The 25424-nt window shown below is 42.0% G+C and overlaps 1 long non-coding RNA gene across 1 annotated transcript in view; it reads right to left on the bottom strand.

Moving 5' to 3' along the window:
• Positions 1 to 1184: 1184 nt before the first annotated feature.
• LOC138675249 (uncharacterized) overlaps positions 1185 to 25424 on the bottom strand; it is a 76345-nt gene continuing 52105 nt past the window's right edge. The window contains exons 2-3 of the long non-coding RNA XR_011320652.1: positions 4477 to 4536; positions 1185 to 2519 (exon numbers count right to left, since the gene is read on the bottom strand). This is a non-coding gene — a long non-coding RNA (uncharacterized lncRNA). The remainder of the gene's footprint in view (positions 2520 to 4476; positions 4537 to 25424) is intronic.

The raw sequence follows: 25424 nt of genomic DNA, 5'->3' as shown, positions 1-25424 counted from the left end.
CAGAACAGGACAGAACTTTTTTTGACTGGAAATTTTAATTTGATCATGGATCCAATTTGAGACCATCCCACAAATACGAGTCCTCCTAAACCACTGTTACTCAAGCGGGCCTCAATCTACCTACTCCAGGAATCGGATGTATGAAGACTAAAAACTGGTGGGTTCACCAGACTATTATCTAATATACAGTACTTTAGATAATCTGGTATATGATATCAGGACAAAAAGAAATTGGTCATTCTCAAGAGACATAAACCACCTCCAAAACTGTTTCTTTCTCACCTCTACCTATTGAATACACAGGAACACCCATTTGGGCCAAATATTCATGTGCATGCAGATCAGGACAGATGTCCAAAGGGGATGTCCAGGAGTGGAAAATTTGGTTGTGTTCGTTCAGAAACAGCGCCACCCTTGACTATGGCTGGAGTCTGGTATTGCAACTCATCCCCAATTAAGTGAACTGCAGTACCACACACAACCCTAAGTTGGGGATGGCCTAGTTTCTGAACGTAAGCAACCAAGGTTTTCTAATCTTGGACAACCCCTTTAGGTCACCCAATACACTGACCATTGGATGGGGTGGTGATGTTTGCTGGTGTAGTCACATGGGAGGATATGTACAACTTATAATATTCTCACATAGAAGATTGTTAAGCCGATGACATTTCTCCAAGGCAGGCTGTAATGTGAGGCCCTCTTCTCGGCATCGGACGGGTTAACGTGCCCGTCGGCAAGGCCCGTGATTCTTCAGACAAGCCGTGTCAGCCTGCTCTCAGCATGGCTTCTTTTTTTCTGATGTGTGTGAAATTATGAGCACAAAGCCTCCTCCTTATCGGTGCGAGAACTAAATAAACACAGAAAGCCTTTTGTATTCTTGACGACTCGCTCGTGACTGTTTTGACTAACGCCCTCTATTTTGTTTATACTTTTTCGAGAGTTTCGGGCTAATGATAATTGGGAATGTGAAAGAAAATTCATCAGTCGTATCACCCTGCTTTGGCAGCCCACGGTCAGGAAAACTTTTCTACTTTCCATTTTACCCACATCATTATCGCTTGTCTTAAATTTTGCATGTGGGCAGAATCGTGGGTAATAAACACTTTTATTACATGAGACAATCGTTTGTGTCATTCTCAATCGCTGGATATCTTTGGGTTGTGAAGATACCAGTTGAAGGGCGCTCCCACAGTAGCAGATGAAATGAAATGACCAAAACAGTACCAAAAGAATAAACTAAAAATGTATATAAAAACACAACGCGTTTCGAGTGTTACCAGCCTTCTTCAGGGGTCTATTCCATGAGACAATCGTTTGTGTCATTCTCAATCGCTGGATCTCTTTTGGTTGTGAAGGTACCAGGTGAAGGGCGCTCCCACAGTAGCAGATGAAATGACATTACCAAAAGGAGTACCAAAACAATAAACTAAAAATGTATATAAAAACAACGCGTTTCGAGTGTTACCAGCCTTCTTCAGGGGTCTATTCCATGAGACAATCGTTTGTGTCATTCTCAATCGCTGGATCTCTTTTGGTTGTGAAGGTACCAGGTGAAGGGCGCTCCCACAGTAGCAGATGAAATGACATTACCAAAAGGAGTACCAAAACAATAAACTAAAAATGTATATAAAAACACAACGCGTTTCGAGTGTTACCAGCCTTCTTCAGGGGTCTATTCCATGAGACAATCATTTGTGTCATTCTCAATCGCTGGATCTATTTGGGTTGTGAAGGTACCAGTTGAAGGGCGCTCCTACAGTAGCAGACAAAATGAAATGACCAAAACAGTACCAAAAGAATAAAATATAATAATATAAAAACACAAAGTGTTTCGAGTGTTACCAGCCTTCTTCAGGGATCTATTCCATGAGACAATCGTTTGTGTCATTCTCAATCGCTTGATATCTTTGGGTTGTGAAGGTGCCAGGTGAAGGGCGCTCCCACAGCAGCAGATGAAATGAAATGACCAAAACAGTACCAAAAGAATAAAATATAATAATATAAAAAATGTATTTAAAAACACAACGTGTTTCGAGTGTTACCAGCCTTCTTCAGGGGTCTATTCCATGAGACAATCGTTTGTGTCATTCTCAATCGCTGGATCTCTTTGGGTTGTGAAGGTACCAGGTGAAGGGTGCTCCCACAGTAGCAGATGAAATGACATTACCAAAAGGAGTACCAAAAGAATAAACTAAAAATGTATATAAAAACACAACGCGTTTCAAGTGTATCCAGCCTTCTTCAGGGGTCTAACCCATGATGCAATCGTTTGTATCGTTCCCAATTCTTGGATATCTTTGGGTTATAGATACCAGGTGAAGGGTGCTCCCACAGTAGCAGATGAAATGACATTACCAAAAGGAGTACCAAAAGAATAAACTCAAAATGTATATAAAAACACAACGCGTTTCAAGTGTATCCAGCCTTCTTCAGGGGTCTAACCCATGATGCAATCGTTTGTATCGTTCCCAATTCTTGGATATCTTTGGGTTATAGATACCAGGTGAAGGGCGCTCCCACTGTAGCAGATGAAATTACCAAAAAAGAACCAAAATAATAAAATTAAAAAGAAAAATGTATTTAAAAACAACGCATTCCGGCTCTATCTAGCATTCCACGAGGCAATTGTTTCTATCATTATCAATCACTGCATTTCTTTGAGTTGTGGATGAGTTTTAAAATTGGACCTGTCACAAACCCGCCATTGCTCCAAACTTTGAGGACGGAAGATGGGTTGCCTTAGCCTAGTGCACATTATGTATTAAGCCAATAAATTAACATGTGACCTTCTTAAAGGAGGACTTGGCATATTTCTTGTCGTCAATTATTTTATTCCCGTAGAATATATAAATTCCAGGGCATATTTTTCTGTAACTCTGTGTCGTGCCATTCTCCCGATATCCGTGCTGGAAAATATTGACATCTAGGTGTTACTAGTTGGGGGTGTGCCCTTATAGGCAACACTGATTGGATAGTTTCGGAATGGGTGTGTCCTTATAGTCAGCATTGGTTGGACAGTGTTAGAGTGGGCAGAGACACACCCCTGCACAACTTATGGGTGTGTCACTGCCAACTGACACAGTCCAATCAGTGTTGACTATAGGGACACATACTTTTGACAAGGGTAGCACCCGATTATCCCAGACACATTTTTAAGAGGAATAGCAGAGAAATGGCACAACACAGAGTTACAAGAAAAGATGTTACAGAATTGTTATTTCATGGGGGATTTCAGAGCATCTTTTCCTGTAACTCTGTGTTGTGCCATTCTCTTGATATTCCTCCTGTTCCTCCTAGGTGTTACTAGTTGGGGGCGTGTCCCTCTAGTAAACAGCGATTGGACAGTTTCATAGTGGGAGGCTTGTTTTAGTCAACTTTGATTGGACAGTGTTAGAGTGGGCAGAGACACTCCCCTGCAGACCTTGGGGGTGGGTCGCTGCCCATTCTGACGGTGTCCAATCAGTGCTCACTATAGGGATACAAACATTTGAAAACGGTAACACCCAGCAATCACAGAGATACATTTTTAGGAGGAATAGTAGAGAAACAGCACAACACTGAGTTGTAAGAAAATATGTCCCAGAATTGTTATTTCATGGGGAATATAAATATTTACTAAAAGAGACATGGCAAGAAAGGTGACGTGTCCTCTTTAAATTGTACATATGCCAGTCAGTGGTATTTGGGTCATGGTTCCACCTCTCATCCCTGAGTTCTTGAACCTAACCATCCAGCTTTTTAATTTTGACCCCATTTGCCTTCTATTCCGGAGCTCGATTCCATCTTTTGTTACTACATTTCTGCTTGTTTTTCTCCGGTCTCATGATTTCACTTCCCCGTGTTGCTGACCTTGACTATGGCTATGTCTATGACTTGTGTTAGTCCCCATGATGTTTACTAAGTCTTACCACGAGTTGACGACTCGACCTATTACTTCCGTAGTCCCACAAGTATGTTCTTCAAGAAAAGAAGCCTTGAAAGAACTGCCTCACACTCAAGTCGCGGTGCTAGCAGAGTACTGGTTATCTACAGTGAAATATATGGGAAATGGGGGTCTTAGTGATGCCAGGGTCAGAATCGTTACGTATGGAACAGCAGAGTCAGGAGAATGGCAAGACCACCTCTTACCCCTCAGTAGCATTTAGAAGGGCAACTCACAATATTAAAGGGAATATGTCATCAGGAAGGGGTTGGACTAGAAGGCACAAGACATCTAGTCCTCTAGTGATAATCTCCTGCTGATAAAACACAAATAGTATTGAAACAGCTACACACAGCAGTAAGTGACACATCAATGAAATCAGGGTATCTGCCCCTACATCATGCTGTTGACAGATTCCCTTTAATAAAGAATGACAGTGGTGACCATTGTAATCATTGGACTTTGACATCCATAGGTTCCTCCAATTCCTTTAAATCAAATTTAAAGGGCCGCTCTACCCTAGGAATGAACAATAGAGGAAGACTGAAAATTACCTTGTTCAATCTGTTTGTTCTTTTCTGCTTGGTCTTGAGGCTAAGATTATTGTAGAAATCCTGCAGAAAACACATGGGTCAGTTCACCCCTGATCTGTTCCATGTCTGCCTGGAGAACGGCTGAGGGGAGGAGTTAAGACAAAGAGGAGGGAAAGGGGGGAGGCTCCTGCTGCAGACAGTTGTTAGATACAGGATAACGAGGAAGTATAGTCGAACACGACTGCGCTCTTGTGACACAAAGACAATTTCTTTTTAGATTTCTCAGTTTTTATTGTAAAATTAGTCAAAACAAGATCAAAGGATTCACTGTCATGGGTGCCGCCATCTTCAAAAAAATTTAAAAAAAACTGTACAAACTTCATGGAGAAATTACTTTGCCTCTTTTTTTTCTTTTCTAGGGCACGCCAGGTCAGTATGTGCATGAAAATTTAACAGGGCAATCACAGTATCAGTTGATTACTCTCCTATGGATGTAGTGTTATAACCCTCTGTAAAAATTTCCAATTTTGATTAACAAGTACATGTCCTCTTCTGGTTTGTTATCTTCATCACTAACTAAAGTCTAGTTGTAAGGCTAACCAGGTGAGATGAATTCTCTAAGTCTCAGGTACGGTTGGACACATGGACTCCGGGCGTTGATGTAGCAAGAAAAAAGGCACAAGGTCAGCGAGAACTTGGCACACATGGGAATCTCAGGGGCAGCAGGACAGATGAAGTGGAACACAGCAGGGATGAATGCAAAATTGAAAATACAGCAAGTACAAGTAATGGAGGAACCCAAACATGGAACAGTAGAGTCTCAATACCAAGACATACAGTTAGGGCCAGAAATATTTGGACAGTGACACAATTTTCGCGAGTTGGGCTCTGCATGCCACCACATTGGATTTGAAATGAAACCTCTACAACAGAATTCAAGTGCAGATTGTAACGTTTAATTTGAAGGGTTGAACAAAAATATCTGATAGAAAATGTAGGAATTGTACACATTTCTTTACAAACACTCCACATTTTAGGAGGTCAAAAGTAATTGGACAAATAAACATAACCCAAACAAAATATTTTTATTTTCAATATTTTGTTGCAAATCCTTTGGAGGCAATCACTGCCTTAAGTTTGGAACCCATGGACATCACCAAACGCTGGGTTTCCTCCTTCTTAATGCTTTTCCAGGCCTTTACAGCCGCAGCCTTCAGGTCTTGCTTGTTTGTGGGTCTTTCCATCTTAAGTCTGGATTTGAGCAAGTGAAATGCATGCTCAATTGGGTTTAGATCTGGAGATTGACTTGGCCATTGCAGAATGTTCCACTTTTTGGCACTCATGAACTCCTGGGTAGCTTTGGCTGTATGCTTGGGGTCATTGTCCATCTGTACTATGAAGCGCCGTCCAATCAACTTTGCAGCATTTGGCTGAATCTGGGCTGAAAGTATATCCCGGTCCACTTCAGAATTCATCCGGCTACTCTTGTCTGCTCTTATGTCATCAATAAACACAAGTGACCCAGTGCCATTGAAAGCCATGCATGCCCATGCCATCACGTTGCCTCCACCATGTTTTACAGAGGATGTGGTGTGCCTTGGATCATGTGCCGTTCCCTTTCTTCTCCAAACTTTTTTCTTCCCATCATTCTGGTACAGGTTGATCTTTGTCTCATCTGTCCATAGAATACTTTTCCAGAACTGAGCTGGCTTCTTGAGGTGTTTTTCTGTCTATTTTTGGTATTGATGAATGGTTTGCATCTAGATGTGAACCCTTTGTATTTACTGTCATGGAGTCTTCTCTTTACTGTTGACTTAGAGACAGATACACCTACTTCACTGAGAGTGTTCTGGACTTCAGTTGATGTTGTGAACGGGTTCTTCTTCACCAAATTAAGTATGCGGCGATCATCCACCACTGTTGTCATCCGTGGACGCCCAGGCCTTTTTGAGTTCCCAAGCTCACCAGTCAATTCCTTTTTTCTCAGAATGTACCCAACTGTTGATTTTGCTACTCCAAGCATGTCTGCTATCTCTCTGATGGATTTTTTCTTTTTTTTCAGCCTCAGGATGTTCTGCTTCACCTCAATTGAGAGTTCCTTTGACCGCATGTTGTCTGCTCACAGCAACAGCTTCCAAATGCAAAACCACACACCTGGAATCCACCCCTGACCTTTTAACTACTTCATTGATTACAGGTTAACGAGGGAGACGCCTTCAGAGTTAATTGCAGCCCTTAGAGTCCATTGTCCAATTACTTTTGGTCCCTTGAAAAAGAGGACGCTATGCATTACAGAGCTATGATTCCTAAACCCTTTCTCCGATTTGGATGTGGAAACTATCATATTGCAGCTGGGAGTGTGCACTTTCAGCCCATATCACATATATAATTTTATTTCTGAACATGTTTTTGTAAACAGCTAAAATAACAAAACTTGTGTCACTGTCCAAATATTTCTGGCCCTAACTGTAGGTGTGTGCGTCTAAATGGGCCTTAAATAGGTCTAGGAAGATGATTTCATTGATCCACTCTGGGCAACCTACAAATACTGCCGTGGAGCACAGCAAAGGGCAGGAGACTTGTGAGAAGGAAGCGGAACCCGGGATTCCCAGAACAGACGTGTGAATAATGGTGAATAATGTTCTCAGCTGGATATTATATATCCATATATTTGACGTGAAATTCTATTTATTATTCGAGACTGTCACCTAAATAGGCCTAGAGAAATGATGTCATAGATCCACTCTGGGCAGCCAGCAAAACTTGAAGTGGAGAACAACAGAGGGCAGCGGAACCCAGGGGAAGGAATCAGAGCCCGGGATACCAGGGAAAGCTGTGTAATACAAGCATTCAATATAGTAAGGTGAATAATATTCTCAGCCAGATATTTGGAATCGATATTCAGTGTTTTAGTGGAGAATGCCACCTCCTTTAAAAACAACAAAACCGGGCCAACTTTTTCTAGCTTCTTCTCTAGTACCCTACAGTTCAGTGTGCACAGAAAAATATCATGAGGAAGAAAAAATATTTGTAGTGTGAGAACCAGTGAAACATTGTCATATGAAGGATGTTTGACTGAAAATTTTTTATTTTTTGGCATTAATCTGGAGTCGTAGAGAAAGTGCTTTACCTTCTCAGGTTCTTCTCTAGAACCCTCCATGTAAAAAAAAATAGCACGTGGTAGTAGAGAGGAGCCAATGGATTTGCAGGATCCTTGTCCAGCTGCCAGGTTAGTAGTCCGCGGCTGCTAGTCGGGAATCCTGTGAATTGTCTCCAGTTTCCCGACATCCGCAAACTCCTCTTTTGATTAGCCAGCCTGGCACAACGTACACACGACATCGTGCAAGGCCGGCTAATCAAGAGTGGAGCTTCCAATGCTGACCCTTAGGATGTAGTTTGTAAGGCTCCCATCTAGTGATGAGCGGACATGCTCGGTTAAGGCGTTATTCGAGTATGCTCGAGTGCTAACCGAGGGTCTTCGGCGTGCTCGTTAAATATGTTCGAGCCTACGTGGTTGCACGTCTCGCGGCTGTTTTGACAGCCGCAACACTTTCAGGGATTGCCTAACAAACCGGTAACCCATGCATGTGTTGCGACCGTTGAACAGCCGCAGGGACTCGAACATAGTTTCCGAGCACAGCGAAGACCCTCGGTTGGCACACGACTATGCTTGTATAACGCCTTATCAGAGCACATTCGCTCATCAATAGCGTCATCCGGTGGTCTGGGTCTGGCGAATAGTTCTGCTCATCTCCATTCGGCAGCCATAGCCTCGTCGTAGGGGTTCATAGGAAAGTTTACGCAGAGAGGAGGGGCGACAAAGAGTCCCACTTGTCTATACAAAAAAAATACAACGGCTCGTCCTTGATATTTTGAGATAATATAAATGACAACGTTTCTTAAGACGCCGAGTTCTCTCCGTACGCAATTCAGAAGGATGACAATGCAAGATCAAAAAAGAAAATCAAGAAAAATGTATTTATTTCACTGCTTACCATTATAAAAAGAATGGCGGTGACGAAGACGGGGGAAATGTTTCAATAGCCTCGCATTGTGTGAGCGGAGGAGATATGTGTCAATACACTTACCCATTTCCTACAAGGGAACCAATAATTGTCAGCCACTCGCTTTCATCTTCATACACAACATCCAGTTTGACCAAGGCTGCAATTTTTTATTTTTATTTTATTCCGATAAAATAGTCTTTATTTTTTAACCTTCATTCATTCATCTCCGGTCCGTGTTTTCCCATGTAGACAAAGGAAAATATGCTTAAATGTGTTTGTGCTTCTTTTTTATTACTATTATTATTTGTATGTGCTAGCGCTTTTGTCAAAAATGTAAAAAAAATAAATAAAAATGTTTTTCTATTTGTCTTCGGTGAGTTAGGGGCCACCGAAAAATCAGATCGAAGATGTGCCGGGATATAAAAAAAGCAGTAGTACCAACGTGTACGGGCAAGGAAAAGGGGGGGATGATGAGGTGCCAAGCGGGGGCATCAACAAGGCACAGTGCCTGTCTTGGATGGTTGTCCATCGTGTGACTCTTAAAGGGATTGTCCAGTTCTATAAAATCGATGACTTGCCTTCAGGGTAGGTCATCGTTATCAGATCTGTTGGGGTCCAACACCCAACAGTCATGGAATTAACTGTTAGCAGGTCTGAAAGTACGCAGTGTACAGAGCCGAAACAACACTGCTCACTACACCTTGTAGTGGACGTTCTTGGTACTGCAGCTCAGCCCCTATTGAAGTGAATGTGATCTCAGTAGAGTAACTAAGAATGGCCGCCACGTAGTGTACAGATCTGTGGTCTCCTGCCTCTGTATGCTGGGTACTTCTAGCCACCGAGGGACCTTCTTACTGCTGAGAGACAGTTTTCTTTGGTGGTGGTGTACAATCCAAAGTGTCCTTGCTTCCCACCCAAAGGAAGACCCCATAATCTCATTAAAACCTGATCCTGATCTAAGTATTGGAGCCAGCTATATCTAGATATTTAGATGTTATCCCCTACCCATGGGAATCTCCTGCCGATTCAGATAATCAGGGCTCTGAAGTGCCCCGTGCTAATGGAGCGGTGGTCGATCATGCGGACTGCTGCTCCATTCGTCCTTCATGGGAGGGTCAGAGATAGCCAAGCGAAACACGAAGCTGGTCTTCAGCTTTGCCATAAGAATGAATAGGGCGGCAGTACGCAGGATCGACCACCGCGCCATGGGGAACATCAGAACCCTGATTATCGATGTCGGCAGAGGACTCCCATTGAAAAGGGATAACTTCAAAACTTGAGAATACCCCTGTATAAGGGCCATAAACCCCCCTAAATGTATGATTCCACAAATCTGATATGTAAATACATATAGCTGTCTCTTTAAATTAGATCAAAACTAGGATCCGGTTTTAATCAGATTAGCCAACCACTTATTTTATGGGGTCTTGTGCTGGGGGGGAAACAAGGATCGGTTATGTTGGATGGCTGCCCCATTTACAGCCCCAGTTTTCAGGATTGGTGGAGGTCCCAGTGGTCGGAACCCAAGTGATTTGGAAGTTGTTACCTATTCTAGGCAGTCACCTGTTGATCCCGAAAACCGGGTCTCTGAAAAGTCTCGCCTTAATGGAGTGAAGGTCTTTATCCACACAGCACTCGGCTGTACCTGGAACTCCCGTTAGGAATGAATAGAGCAGCAATGCATATAATTAACCTTCTACTCCATTAATAGCCCCAGTTTTCAAGATCACTGGGGGTCGCAATGGTCGGACCCCCAGCGTACAGGAAGTGGATAATTTCCATCTTGTGAATACCCCTTTAAATTTTAGACATTCTCTTTTTAATAGAATTTTTCCCTTATGATCAGCTGGTCACAAACCAAAGGGTAGCTCCAGACATCTTCAGCAGCACCTAGAAGCATGTGTTTAGTTTCCCTGCAGCGCCCCAAAAGGAGAAATAAAGCATTACACCGTTTCTATATAACGCATAGATGTGCTGAGTCCTCCAGAGAGTGATGCTCCCTGAAGCCACTCTCCACTCTGATATAAATATCCTGGATGTGATACTCTTCTGTATTAACTCAGAGTTCCATAATAGGATGAACGAAATAAGATTTCTAAATGATCAGTGTATGTCCAAGCAGAAGTGTGTCCTGAAAAGTTACCGTCCAAATTCACTTTAGTTAATGTCTTGCTTGCAGCTCATTCTGTGGTTTTGTTCACCTGGGTTGACAAAAGTGTTTTTTTCAATGTCATGATTAAGAAATTAAAAAATTGTCCTGCCCGCCATGACTCTGTGTTACATGACATACATTTATTTAATGCGTGAATATATGTGTGTACTGTTTATAAATATATGTGTATTGTGTATACAGTACATTGTGAGACAGTGAGGGGGACCATATGCGAGGGTCGCTATCTATCCCCCAGGATGTGCACAGAAGCGTATTGAGGTGGTTGGAGTGTGGACCCAAATATAGCTGTGGTTGCAATGCAGACCAGTGTGGGCTTGGTCAAGTTATTTGGCCAAAGCAATGTTTAGGAAAACCCTTTAAGGGCTTTTATTTTTGGAGTGAACTACAGGATGGTAGTGGGGCAGTACGCTCTCTTCAGACCGGGTCTTACAAGTGGTACATGGCCACAGATTCCATGCTAAAAACCCTGCAACAAAGGTTTGGGTGGGTCAGTGTTGGTTTGCAAGCTGCAGAGCAGGTGGCTCTGCAACATCCGGCTTATGTGTGCAGTTAACACAGAGCCAAGGGAAGCGAACGCCTGGTGCCCCCTCAGCGTGACACCGTGGTGCAGGCACAGTCGCCCACGGCAACTGGTCTCGGATACGGACTGTCTAGACACCCAGGCTATGATCCAAAGGATACCATTTTGCCCTCTCATTTGTAAGTTTTTGGGCATTAAAAAACATTTTGCTTTGAGCTTTACTAGGTCACTGCCTTATTACTGCACGGTGTGAACACCGCCGCACTACATCATGTATGAGTAATGTGTGCATATACGTGTCTACTGTTTATAAATATGTGTGTACTATTTATAAATATGTGTGTAATGTGTATACATGTATGTGTAATGTGTGCCTATATTTGTGTACTTTTTATAAATATGTGTGTAATGTGTATACATGTATGTGTAATGTGTGCCTATATGTGTGTACTATTTATAAATATGTGTGTAATGTGTATACATGTATGTGTAATGTGTGCATACTGTATGTGTGTACTGTTTATAAACGTGTGTGTAATGTGTATATAATATATGTATGTCTATTGAGTGCATATTTATGCTTTCTGTTAATATTTATGTGTGTTTGCAGTGTGTATACATGTACAGTATGTGTAATGTGTGCATAAATGTGTATACTGTTTATAAATATATATGTATGTGTGTATTCAATAAATGTATGTGTAATGAGTTAATATTTGCGTGCACTGCTTATAAATATGTGTGAGTATAATCTGAATACATGTATGTGTAATCAGTGAAAATGTATGTGTACTGATTATAAATGTGTGTAATGTGTATACATGTATGTGTAATGTGTGCATATATGTGTGTACTGTATATAAATATGTGTATATATGTATGTCTATTGAGTGCAGATTTATGCTTTATGGTAATATTTTTGTATGTGTGTGCATTGTGTATGCAGTACATGTATGGGTAATGTGTGCATGTACTGTATGTGTATACTGTTTATAAATGTATAAGTAATGTGAAATGTGTATGGAATATATACATGTGTATTAAGTGCATATTTATGATTAGTGTTAAATAAATATGTGTGTAATGTGTGCATAAATATGGATACTGTTTATAAATGTATGTGTGTATGTAATGTGTATTTACTTTTGTGCTCAAAAGTTTACATCCCCCGGCAGAATTTTTGCTTTCTTGGCCTTTTTTCAGAGAATATGAATGATAACACCAAAACTTTTTCCCCACTCATGGATAGTGGTTGGGTGAAGCCATTTATTGTCTACTGTGCTTTCTCTTTTAAATCATAATGACAACCCAAAACATCCAAATGACCGTGATCAAAAGTTCACATATCCTGGTGATTTTGGCCTGATAACCTGCACAGAAGGTGACAAGATGTCAATATTCCTGATGAAGGGGTCAGATAGACCTTGAAACGCATTGAATAAACCACCAGAGTTCGTTATTATATCTGAATTTGTATCATTGTGGCAGCGCGGATTTAATCCACAAATTATCCTTTACAACGTCTAAGAAGGCGGTATTATAAGAAGGCGGTGTTATGAGATGGCGGTATTATAAGAAGGCGGTATTAAGTATTATAAGAAGGCGGTATTATAAGAAGGCGGTATTATGAGAAGGCGGTATTATAAGAAAGCTGTACTATGAGAAGGCGGTATTATAAGAAGGCGGTATTAGGTATTATAAGAAGGCGGTATTATAAGAAGGTTGCATTATGAGAATGCGGTATTATAAGAAGGCTGTATTATGAGAAGGCGGTATTTGTTATGAAAGGCAATTCAGTTCCACAATGGACATAACGGTCAGAGCACATACAGTGATCTGACAATAACTCAAAATCATAGAACGAGCTCTGAGACGTGGGAACTCTGCAGACCGCAATCCCTAATCCTCTCCAAACAACACTAGAGGCAGCCGTGGATTGCGCCTAACTCTGCCTATGCAACTTGGCACAGCCTGAGAAACTAACTAGCCTGAAGATAGAAAATAAGCCTACCTTGCCTCAGAGAAATACCCCAAAGGAAAAGGCAGCCCCCCACATATAATGACTGTGAGTTAAGATGAAAAGACAAACGTAGAGATGAAATAGATTCAGCAAAGTGAGGCCCGACTTTCTTAACAGAGCGAGGATAGGAAAGGTAACTTTGCGGTCTACACAAAACCCTAAAGAAAACCACGCAAAGGTGGCAAAAAGACCCTCCGTACCGAACTAACGGCATGGAGGTACACCCTTTGCGTCCCAGAGCTTCCAGCAAAACAATTAGACAAGCTGGACAGAAAAAATAGCAAACAAATAGCAAAGAAGAACTTAGCTATGCAGAGCAGCAGGCCACAGGAATGATCCAGGGAAAAACAAGTCCAACACTGGAACATTGACAGGAAGCCAGGATCAAAGCATTAGGTGGAGTTAAGTAGAGAAGCACCTAACGACCTCACCACATCACCTGAGGGAGGAAACTCAGAAGCCGCAGTACCACTTTCCTCCACCAACGGAAGCTCACAGAGAGAATCAGCCGAAGTACCACTTGTGACCACAGGAGGGAGCTCTGCCACAGAATTCACAACAGTACCCCCCCCTTGAGGAGGGGTCACCGAACCCTCACCAGAGCCCCCAGGCCGACCAGGATGAGCCACATGAAAGGCACGAACAAGATCGGGAGCATGGACATCAGAGGCAAAAACCCAGGAATTATCTTCCTGAGCATAACCCTTCCATTTAACCAGATACTGGAGTTTCCGTCTTGAAACACGAGAATCCAAAATCTTCTCCACAATATACTCCAACTCCCCCTCCACCAAAACCGGGGCAGGAGGGTCAACAGATGGAACCATAGGTGCCACGTATCTCCGCAACAATGACCTATGGAATACGTTATGTATGGAAAAAGAATCTGGAAGGGTCAGACGAAAAGACACAGGATTAAGAACCTCAGAAATCCTATACGGACCAATGAAACGAGGCTTAAACTTAGGAGAGGAAACCTTCATAGGAACATAACGAGACAACAACCAAACCAAATCCCCAACACAAAGTCAGGGACCCACACAGCACCGGCGGTTAGCGAAACGTTGAGCCTTCTCCTGGGACAGTGTCAAATTGTCCGCCAAATGAGTCCAAATCTGCTGCAACCTATCCACCACAGTATCTACACCAGGACAGTCCGAAGACTCAACCTGTCCTGAAGAGAAACGAGGATGGAACCCAGAATTGCAGAAAAATGGCGAAACCAAGGTAGCCGAGCTGGCCCGATTATTAAGGGCGAACTCAGCCAAAGGCAAAAAGGACACCCAGTCATCCTGATCAGCAGAAACAAAGCATCTCAGATATGTTTCCAAGGTCTGATTGGTTCGTTCGGTCTGGCCATTAGTCTGAGGATGGAAAGCCGAGGAAAAAGACAAGTCAATGCCCATCCTACCACAAAAGGCTCGCCAAAACCTCGAAACAAACTGGGAACCTCTGTCAGAAACGATATTCTCTGGAATGCCATGTAAACGAACCACATGCTGGAAGAACAATGGCACCAAATCAGAGGAGGAAGGCAATTTAGACAAGGGTACCAGATGGACCATCTTAGAAAAGCGATCACAGACCACCCAAATGACTGACATCTTTTGAGAAACGGGAAGATCTGAAATAAAATCCATAGAGATATGTGTCCAAGGCCTCTTCGGGACTGGCAAGGGCAAAAGCAACCCACTGGCATGAGAACAGCAGGGCTTAGCCCGAGCACAAATCCCACAGGACTGCACAAAAGTACGCACATCCCGCGACAGAAATGGCCACCAAAAGGATCTAGCCACTAACTCTCTGGTACCAAAGATTCCAGGATGACCAGCCAACACCGAACAATGAACCTCAGAGATAACTTTATTCGTCCACCTATCAGGGACAAACAGTTTCTCCGCTGGACAACGATCAGGTTTATTAGCCTGAAATTTTTGCAGCACCCGCCGCAAATCAGGGGAGATGGCAGACACAATTACTCCTTCCTTGAGAATACCCGCCGGCTCAGGCAAACCCGGAGAGTCGGGCACAAAACTCCTAGACAGAGCATCCGCCTTCACATTTTTAGAGCCCGGAAGGTACGAAATCACAAAGTCAAAATGGGCAAAAAACAGCGACCAACGAGTCTGCCTAGGATTCAACCGCTTAGCAGACTCGAGATAAGTTAAGTTCTTATGATCAGTCAATACCACCACGCGATGCTTAGCTCCTTCAAGCCAATGACGCCACTCCTCGAATGCCCACTTCATGGCCAGCAACTCTCGGTTGCCCACATCATAATTTCGCTCAGCAGGCGAAAACTTCCTGGAAAAAAAAGCGCATGGTTTCATCACTGAGCAATCAGAAACTCTCTGTGACAAAACAGCCCCTGCTCCAATCTCAGAAGCATCCACCTCGACCTGGAACGGAAGAGAAACATCTGGTTGACACAACACAGGGGCAGAAGAAAAACGACGCTTCAACTCTTGAAAAGCTTCCACAGCAGCAGAAGACCAATTGACCACATCAGCACCCTTCTTGGTCAAATCGGTCAATGGTTTGGCAATACTAGAAAAATTGCAGATGAAGCGACGATAAAAATTAGCAAAGCCCAGGAACTTTTGCAGACTTTTCAGAGATGTCGGCTGAGTCCAATCATGGATGGCTTGGACCTTAACAGGATCCATCTCGATAGTAGAAGGGGAAAAGATGAACCCCAAAAATGAAACCTTCTGCACACCAAAGAGACACTTTGATCCCTTCACAAACAAAGAATTAGCACGCAGGACCTGAAAAACCGTTCTGACCTGCTTCACATGAGACTCCCAATCATCCGAGAAGATCAAAATGTCATCCAAGTACACAATCAGGAATTTATCCAGGTACTCTCGGAAGATGTCATGCATAAAGGACTGAAACACTGATGGAGCATTGGCAAGTCCGAATGGCATCACTAGATACTCAAAATGACCCTCGGGCGTATTAAATGCAGTTTTCCATTCATCGCCTCGCCTGATTCGCACCAGATTATACGCACCACGAAGATCTATCTTAGTGAACCAACTAGCCCCCTTAATCCGAGCAAACAAATCAGATAACAATGGCAAGGGGTACTGAAATTTAACCGTGATCTTATTTAGAAGGCGGTAATCAATACAAGGTCTCAGCGAACCATCCTTCTTGGCTACAAAAAAGAACCCTGCTCCTAATGGTGACGATGACGGGCGAATATGCCCCTTCTCCAGGGATTCCTTCACATAACTGCGCATAGCGGCGTGCTCAGGCACGGATAAATTAAACAGTCGACCTTTTGGGAATTTACTACCAGGAATCAAATTGATAGCACAATCACAATCCCTATACGGAGGTAGGGTATCGGACTTGGGCTCATCAAATACATCCCCGTAATCAGACAAGAACTCTGGAACCTCAGAAGGGGTGGATGACGAAATTGACAGAAATGGAACATCACCATGTACCCCCTGACAACCCCAGCTGGACACCGACATGGATTTCCAATCTAATACTGGATTATGGGCTTGTAGCCATGGCAACCCCAACACGACCACATCATGCAGATTATGCAACACCAGAAAGCGAATAACCTCCTGATGTGCAGGAGCCATGCACATGGTCAGCTGGGTCCAGTATTGAGGCTTATTCTTGGCCAAAGGCGTAGCATCAATTCCTCTCAATGGAATAGGACACTGCAAGGGCTCCAAGAAAAACCCACAACGCCTAGCATACTCCAAGTCCATCAATTTCAGGGCAGCGCCTGAATCCACAAATGCCATGACAGAATACGATGACAAAGAACAGATCAAGGTAACGGACAGAAGAAATTTTGACTGTACCGTACCAATGGTGGCAGACCTAGCGAACCGCTTAGTGCGCTTAGGACAATCAGAGATAGCATGAGTGGAATCACCACAGTAGAAACACAGCCCATTCAGACGTCTGTGTTCTTGCCGTTCAACTCTGGTCAAAGTCCTATCGCACTGCATAGGCTCAGGTTTGAGCTCAGGTAATGCCACCAAATGGTGCACAGATTTACGCTCACGCAAGCGTCGACCGATCTGAATGGCCAAAGACATAGACTCATTCAAACCAGCAGGCATAGGAAATCCCACCATGACATCCTTAAGGGCTTCAGAGAGACCCTTTCTGAACATAGCTGCCAGCGCAGATTCATTCCATTGAGTGAGCACGGACCACTTTCTAAATTTCTGATAATATACCTCTATCTCATCCTGAGCCTGACAAAGAGCCAGCAAATTTTTTTCTGCCTGATCCACTGAATTAGGCTTATCGTACAGCAATCCAAGCGCCAGGAAAAACGCATCGATATTACTTAATGCAGGATCTCCTGACGCAAGAGAAAATGCCCAGTCCTGAGGGTCGCCACACAAAAAAGAAATGACGATCCTAACCTGTTGAACTGGGTCACCAGAGGAGCGAGGTTTCAAAGCCAGAAATAGTTTACAATTATTTTTGAAACTCAGAAATTTAGTTCTATCTCCAAAAAACAAATCTGGAATAGGAATTCTCGGTTCTAACAAAGAATTCTGAACCACAAAATCTTGAATATTTTGAACTCTTGCCGTGAGCTGATCCACACATGAAGACAGACCTTTAATGTCCATTGCTACACCTGTGTCCTGAACCACCCAAATGTCTAGGGGAAAAAAAAGGCAAAACACAGTGCAAAGAAAAAAAAATGGTCTCAGAACTTCTTTTTTCCCTCTATTGAGAATCATTAGCACTTTTGGCTTCTTGTACTGTTATGAAAGGCAATTCAGTACCACAATGGACATAGCGGTCAGAGCACATACAGTGACCTGACAATAATCCAAAAACATAGAACGAGCTCTGAGACGTGGGAACTCTGCAGACCGCAATCCCTAATCCTCTCCAAACAACACTAGAGGCAGCCGTGGATTGCGCCTAACTCTGCCTATGCAACTCGGCACAGCCTGAGAAACTAACTAGCCTGAAGATAGAAAATAAGCCTACCTTGCCTCAGAGAAATACCCCAAAGGAAAAGGCAGCCCCCCACATATAATGACTGTGAGTTAAGATGAAAAGACAAACGTAGAGATGAAATAGATTCAGCAAAGTGAGGCCCGACTTTCTTAACAGAGCGAGGATAGGAAAGGTAACTTTGCGGTCTACACAAAACCCTAATGAAAACCACGCAAAGGGGGCAAAAAGACCCTCCGTACCGAACTAACGGCACGGAGGTACACCCTTTGCATCCCAGAGCTTCCAGCAAAACAATTAGACAAGCTGGACAGAAAAAATAGCAAACAAATAGCAAAGAAGAACTTAGCTATGCAGAGCAGCAGGCCACAGGAATGATCCAGGGAAAAACAAGTCCAACACTGGAACATTGACAGGAAGCCAGGATCAAAGCATTAGGTGGAGTTAAGTAGAGAAGCACCTAACGACCTCACCACATCACCTGAGGGAGGAAACTCAGAAGCCGCAGTACCACTTTCCTCCACCAACGGAAGCTCACAGAGAGAATCAGCCGAAGTACCACTTGTGACCACAGGAGGGAGCTCTGCCACAGAATTCACAACAGGTATTATAAGAAGGCGGTATGGGGTATTATAAGAATGCGGTATTATGAGAAGGCGGTATTATAAGAAGGCGGTATTAGGTATTATAAGAAGGCGGTATTAAAAGAAGGTGGTATTAGGTATTATAAGAAGGCAGTATTATAAGAAGGTTGCATTATGAGAATGCGGTATTATAATAAGGCAATATTATGAGAAGGCAGTATTATAAGAAGGCTGTATTATGAGAAGGCAGTATTATAAGAAAGCTGTATTATGAGAAGGCGGTATTATAAGAAGGCGGTATGGGGTATTATAAGAAGGTGGTATTATGAGAAGGCGGTATTATAAGAAAGCTGTATTATGAGAAGGCGGTATTATAAGAAGGCGGTATTAGGTGTTATAAGAAGGTGGTATTATGAGAAGGCGGTATTAAAAGAAGGCGGTATTAGGTATTATAAGAAGGTAGTATTATAAGAAGGTTGCATTATGAGAATGCAGTATTATAAGAAGGCAATATTATGAGAAGGCAGTATTATAAGAAGGCTGTATTATGAGAAGGCAGTATTATAAGAAAGCTGTATTATGAGAAGGCGGTATTATAAGAAGGCGGTATGGGGTATTATAAGAAGGCGGTATTATGAGAAGGCGGTATTATGAGAAGGCGGTATTATAAGAAAGCTGTATTATGAGAAGGCGATATTATAAGAAGGCGGTATTAGGTATTATAAGAAGGCGGTATTATAAGAAGGTTGCATTATGAGAATGTGGTATTATAAGAAGACAATATTATGAGAAGGCAGTATTATAAGAAAGCTGTATTATGAGAAGGCGGTGTTATAAGAAGGCGGTATGGGGTATTATAAGAAGGCGGTATTATAAGAAGGCGGTATTATGAGAAGGCGGTATTATAAGAAGGCGGTATTAGGTATTATAAGAAGGTGGTATTATGAGAAGGCGGTATTATAAGAAGGCGGTATTATGAGAAGGCAGTATTATAAGAAAGCTGTATTATGAGAAGGCGGTATTATAAGAAGGCAGTATGGGGTATTATAAGAAGGCGGTATTATGAGAAGGCGGTATTAAAAGAAGGCTGTATTAGGTATTATAAGAATACGGTATTATGAGAAGGCGGTATTATAAGAAGGTAGTACTAAAGCAGTAAGGATACATGTAGTTCCATCACTATACAGGTATATACATTCAATATTGTCTGGTAATGTTAGATAAAATGGTCACACACTTGTCAAAAGTTACACTGCAAAATTTATCAGGACATTTATGCTCTGCCCCCAGAAATGCCAGGTATGCCCCACAACACCCATTTTTCTCTGTGGTTATACTAAGCCGGCCCCCACCTGTCTCAGGACATGCAGGACTGTTGGTAAGTATGAGCATCATGCACGGCATTGGGAGCACGGCTGCCACACAGGAGCCCAGTATATCCCAGCACCACCTTCTATATAAAACCACTGAGTTTTATGAGAAGAATCTTCCATGTGTCACAGTATGGCCCATAGATCGCACTGGGTGCAGTATTATAGATCAGTGATACGTCTATGTGCATGATGCCTTAATGCTTAATAATAAATCGGTGTGACGGATCAGTATTTGCTGCCTCCTTCTATGTGAATCTTATGATCTTCATCGTATGTTCTTCTACCACGTGAGGTTTCTTATGCCGCGTGTGTACCAGCTGCCGACACCTGAGAGGTTAAATATTAGACGTGGCAAGGTGCAGGCTCCACATGAATATTCATGCGTATGTCTGAAAGGTTTTGGGCTCACCCTGCCAGTATAAACACCAGCGGGCCTCGCAGAAGGCACAGGACGGGTCCTATGTGTGCAGGCTCTTAGACTTTTGCCGTATACTGTCCTTATGGTGCAGTGTGGACCTCCCGTGACATAGTGATTTATCTATTTTACTACAAACTTTTTATTTCTATTTTGTTGTTTTCTACCTTCTCTTATAGCGTTGAGCTGGGCCTCTGTTATTCCTCCTGGAAATGTATTGAAGAATTGATGACTGTCACCTTATCCTTTTTAATAGGGGTGAGAGTCTGCATAATCTGATAAGGTCAGCACTGATTAAACAATGTGAGTGTTGTATAGACACAGCCAATATTGGTAACGCCCAGGGGTCAATTTATTCATTTTACACCCCTTAACACATATGGTACCACAAATTATTAACAACCAGATCCTTCTCTACAAGTGACTCTCCCAGTTTTACTTTATTATTAGTATCCAGATCTTTCTCTACAAGTGACTCTACTAGTTGTTCTTGATTATTAGTGCCCAGCTCCTTCTCTACAAGTGACTCTCCTAGTTTTACTCCTCCTATAATATATGGTGCCCACAGCTTAGTAGTGCCCAGATCTTTCTTTACAAGTGACTCTACCAATTTTACTTGATTATTAGTGCCCAGCTCCTTCTCTACAAGTGACTCTCCCAGTTTTACTTGATTATTAGTGCCCAGCTCCTTCTCTACAAGTGACTCTCCCAGTTTTACTTGATTATTAGAGCCCAGATCCTTCTGTACAAGTGACTCTCCCAGTTTTACTTGATTATTAGTACTCAGATCCTTCCCTACATGTGACCCTCCAAGTTTTACTTGATTATTAGTGCCCAGCTCCTTCTCTACAAGTGACTATCCCAATTTTACTTGATTATTAGTATGTAGATCCTTCTCTACAAGTGACTCTCCCAGTTTTACTTGATTATTAGTACCTAGATTCTTCTCTACAAGTGACTCTCCCAGTTTTACTTGATTATTAGTGCCCAACTCCTTCTCTACAAGTGACTCTCCCAGTTTTACTTGAATATTAGTACTCAGGTTCTTCTCTACAAGTGACTCTCCCAGTTTTACTTGATTATTTCCCAGATCCTTCTGTACAAGTGACTCTCCCAGTTTTACTTAATTATTAGTGCCCAGATCCTTCTCTACAAGTGACTCTCCCAGTTTTACTTGACAATTATTGCCCAGCTCCTTCTCTACAAGTGGCTCTCCCAGTTTTACTTGATTATTAGTACTCACATTCTTCTCTACAAGTGACTCTCCCAGTTTTACTTGATTATTCGTGCCCAGCTCCTTCTCTACAAGTGACTCTCCTAGTTTTACTTGATTATTAATGCCCAGCTCCTTCTCTACAAGTGACTCTCCCAGTTTTACTTGATTATTAGTACTCAGATCCTTCTCTACAAGTGACTCTCCCAGTTTTACTTGATTATTAGTGCTAAGCTCTTTGTCTACAAGTGACTATCCCAGTTTTACTTGATTATTAGTACCTAGATCCTTCTCTACAAGTGACTCCCCCAGTTTTACTTGATTATTATTTCCCAGATCCTTCTGTCCAAGTGACTCTCCCAGTTTTACTTAATTATTAGTGCCCAAATCCTTCCCTACAAGTGACTCTCCCAGTTTTACTTGATTATTAGTGCCCAGCTCCTTCTCTACAAGTGACTCTCCCAGTTTTACTTGATTATTATTGCCCAGATCCTTCTGTACAAGTGACTCTCCCAGTTTTACTTAATTATTAGTGCCCAGATCCTTCCCTACAAGTGACTCTCCTAGTTTTACTTGATTATTAGTGCCCAGCTCCTTCTCTACAATAGACTCCCAGTTTTACTTGATTATTATTGCCCAGATCTTTCTGTACAAGTGACTCTCCCAGTTTTACTTGATTATTAGTGCCCAGCTCCTTCTCTACAAGTGACTATCCCAGTTTTACTTGATTATTAGTACTCAGATCCTTCTCTACAAGTGACTCTCCCAGTTTTGCTTGATTATTAGTGCCCAGCTTTTTCTCTACAAGTGACTATCCCAGTTTTACTTGATTATTAGTACCTAGATCCTTCTCTACAAGTGACTCCCCCAGTTTTACTTGATTATTATTGCCCAGATCCTTCTGTACAAGTGACTCTCCCAGTTTTACTTATTTATTAGTGCCCATTTCCTTCCCTACAAGTGACTCTCCCAGTTTTACTTGATTATTAGTGCCCAGCTCCTTCTCTACAAGTGACTATCCCAGTTTTACTTGATTATTAGTACTCAGATCCTTCTCTACAAGTGACTCTCCCAGTTTTGCTTGATTATTAGTGCCCAGCTTTTTCTCTACAAGTGACTATCCCAGTTTTACTTGATTATTAGTACCTAGATCCTTCTCTACAAGTGACTCCCCCAGTTTTACTTGATTATTATTGCCCAGATCCTTCTGTACAAGTGACTCTCCCAGTTTTACTTATTTATTAGTGCCCATATCCTTCCCTACAAGTGACTCTCCCAGTTTTACTTGATTATTATTGCCCAGATCCTTCTGTACAAGTGACTCTTCCAGTTTTACTTGATTATTAGTGCCCAGATCCTTCTCTACAAGTGACTCTCCCAGTTTTACTTGATTATTAGTGCCCAGATCCTTCTCTACAAGTGACTCTCCCAGTTTTACTTGATTATTAGTACCCAGATCCTTCTCTACACGTGACTCTCTCAGATTTACTTGATTATTAGTACGTAGATCCTTCTCTACAAGTGATTCTCCCAGTTTTACTTACCGTAATTATTAGTGCCCAGATCCTTCTCTACAAGTGACTCTCCTAGTTTTACTTGATTATTAATGCCCAGCTCCTTCTCTACAAGTGACTCTCCCAGTTTTACTTGATTATTAGTGCCCAGATCCTTCTCTACAAGTGACTATCCTAGTTTTACTTGATTATTAATGCCCAGCTCCTTCTCTACAAGTTAGTCTCCCAGTTTTACTTGATTATTAGTACCTAGATCCTTCTCTACAAGTGACTCTCCCAGTTTTACTTGATTATTAGTGCCCAGTTCCTTCTCTAAAAGTGACTTTCCCAATTTTACTTGATAAATAGCATCCAGATCCTTCTCTACTAGTGACTCTCTCAGTTTTACTTGATTATTAGTACTCAGATCCTTCTCTACAAGTGACTCTCCCAGTTTTGCTTGATTATTAGTGCCCAGCTCTTTCTCTACAAGTGACTATCCCAGTTTTACTTGATTATTAGTACCTAGATCTTTCTCTACAAGTGACTCCCCCAGTTTTACTTGATTATTATTGCCCAGATTCTTCTGTACAAGTGACTCTCCCAGTTTTACTTAGTTATTAGTGCCCAGATCCTTCCCTACAAGTGACTCTTCTAGTTTTACTTGATTATTAGTGCCCAGCTCCTTCTCTACAAGTGACTCTCCCAGTTTTACTTGATTATTAATGCCCAGCTCCTTCTCTACAAGTTAGTCTCCCAGTTTTACTTGATTATTAGTACCTAGATCCTTCTCTACAAGTGACTCTCCCAGTTTTACTTGATTATTAGTGCCCAGTTCCTTCTCTAAAAGTGACTTTCTCAGTTTTACTTGATAAATAGCATCCAGATCCTTCTCTACTAGTGACTCTCCCAGTTTTACTTGATTATTAGAACCTAGATCCTTCTCTACAAATGACTCTCCTAGTTTTACTTGATTATTAGTGCCCAGATCCTTCTCAACAAGTGACTCTCCCAGTTTTACTTGATCATTAGTACCTAGATCCTTCTGTCCATGTGACTCTCCCAGTTTTACTTAATCATTAGTGCCCAGATCCTTCCCTACAAGTGACTCTCCCAGTTTTACTTGATTATTAGTACCTAGATCCTTCTCTACAAGTGACTCCCCCAGTTTTACTTGATTATTATTGCCAAGATCCTTCTGTACAAGTGACTCTCCCGGTTTTACTTAATTATTAGTGCCCAAATCCTTCCCTACAAGTGACTCTTCTAGTTTTACTTGATTATTAGTGCCCAGCTCCTTCTCTACAAGTGACTCTCCCAGTTTTACTTGATTATTAGTGCCCAGATCCTTCTCTACAAGTGACTATCCTAGTTTTACTTGATTATTAATGCCCAGCTCCTTCTCTACAAGTTAGTCTCCCAGTTTTACTTGATTATTAGTACCTAGATCCTTCTCTACAAGTGCCTCTCCCAGTTTTACTTGATTATTAGTGCCCAGTTCCTTCTCTAAAAGTGACTTTCCCAGTTTTACTTGATAAATAGCATCCAGATCCTTCTCTACTAGTGACTCTCTCAGTTTTACTTGATTATTAGAACCTAGATCCTTCTCTACAAGTGACTCTCCTAGTTTTACTTGATTATTAGTGCCCAGATCCTTCTCAACAAGTGACTCTCCCAGTTTTACTTAATTATTAGTGCCCAGATCCTTCTCTACAAGTGACTCTCCCAGTTTTACTTGATTATTAGTACCCAGATCCTTCTCTACACGTGACTCTCCCAGATTTACTTCATTATTAGTACGTAGATCCTTCTCTACAAGTGATTCTCCCAGTTTTACTTAATTATTAGTGCCCAGATCCTTCTCTACATGTGAATCTCCAAGTTTTACTTGATTATTAGTACCTAGATCTTTCTCTACAATTGACTCTCCCAGTTTTACTTAATTATTCGTGCCCAGATCATTCTCTACAAGTGACTTTCCTAGTTTGACTTGATTATTAGTGCCCAACTCCTTCTCTACAAGTGACTCTCCCAGTTTTACTTGAATATTAGTACTCAGGTTCTTCTCTACAAGTGACTCTCCCAGTTTTACTTGATTATTTCCCAGATCCTTCTGTACAAGTGACTCTCCCAGTTTTACTTAATTATTAGTGCCCAGATCCTTCTCTACAAGTGACTCTCCCAGTTTTACTTGACAATTATTGCCCAGCTC

The sequence above is a fragment of the Ranitomeya imitator genome, chromosome 4 (assembly GCF_032444005.1).
Source record: "Ranitomeya imitator isolate aRanImi1 chromosome 4, aRanImi1.pri, whole genome shotgun sequence".
Classification (NCBI taxonomy): domain Eukaryota; kingdom Metazoa; phylum Chordata; class Amphibia; order Anura; family Dendrobatidae; genus Ranitomeya; species Ranitomeya imitator.
This window is presented reverse-complemented; position numbering and strand designations above follow the sequence as displayed.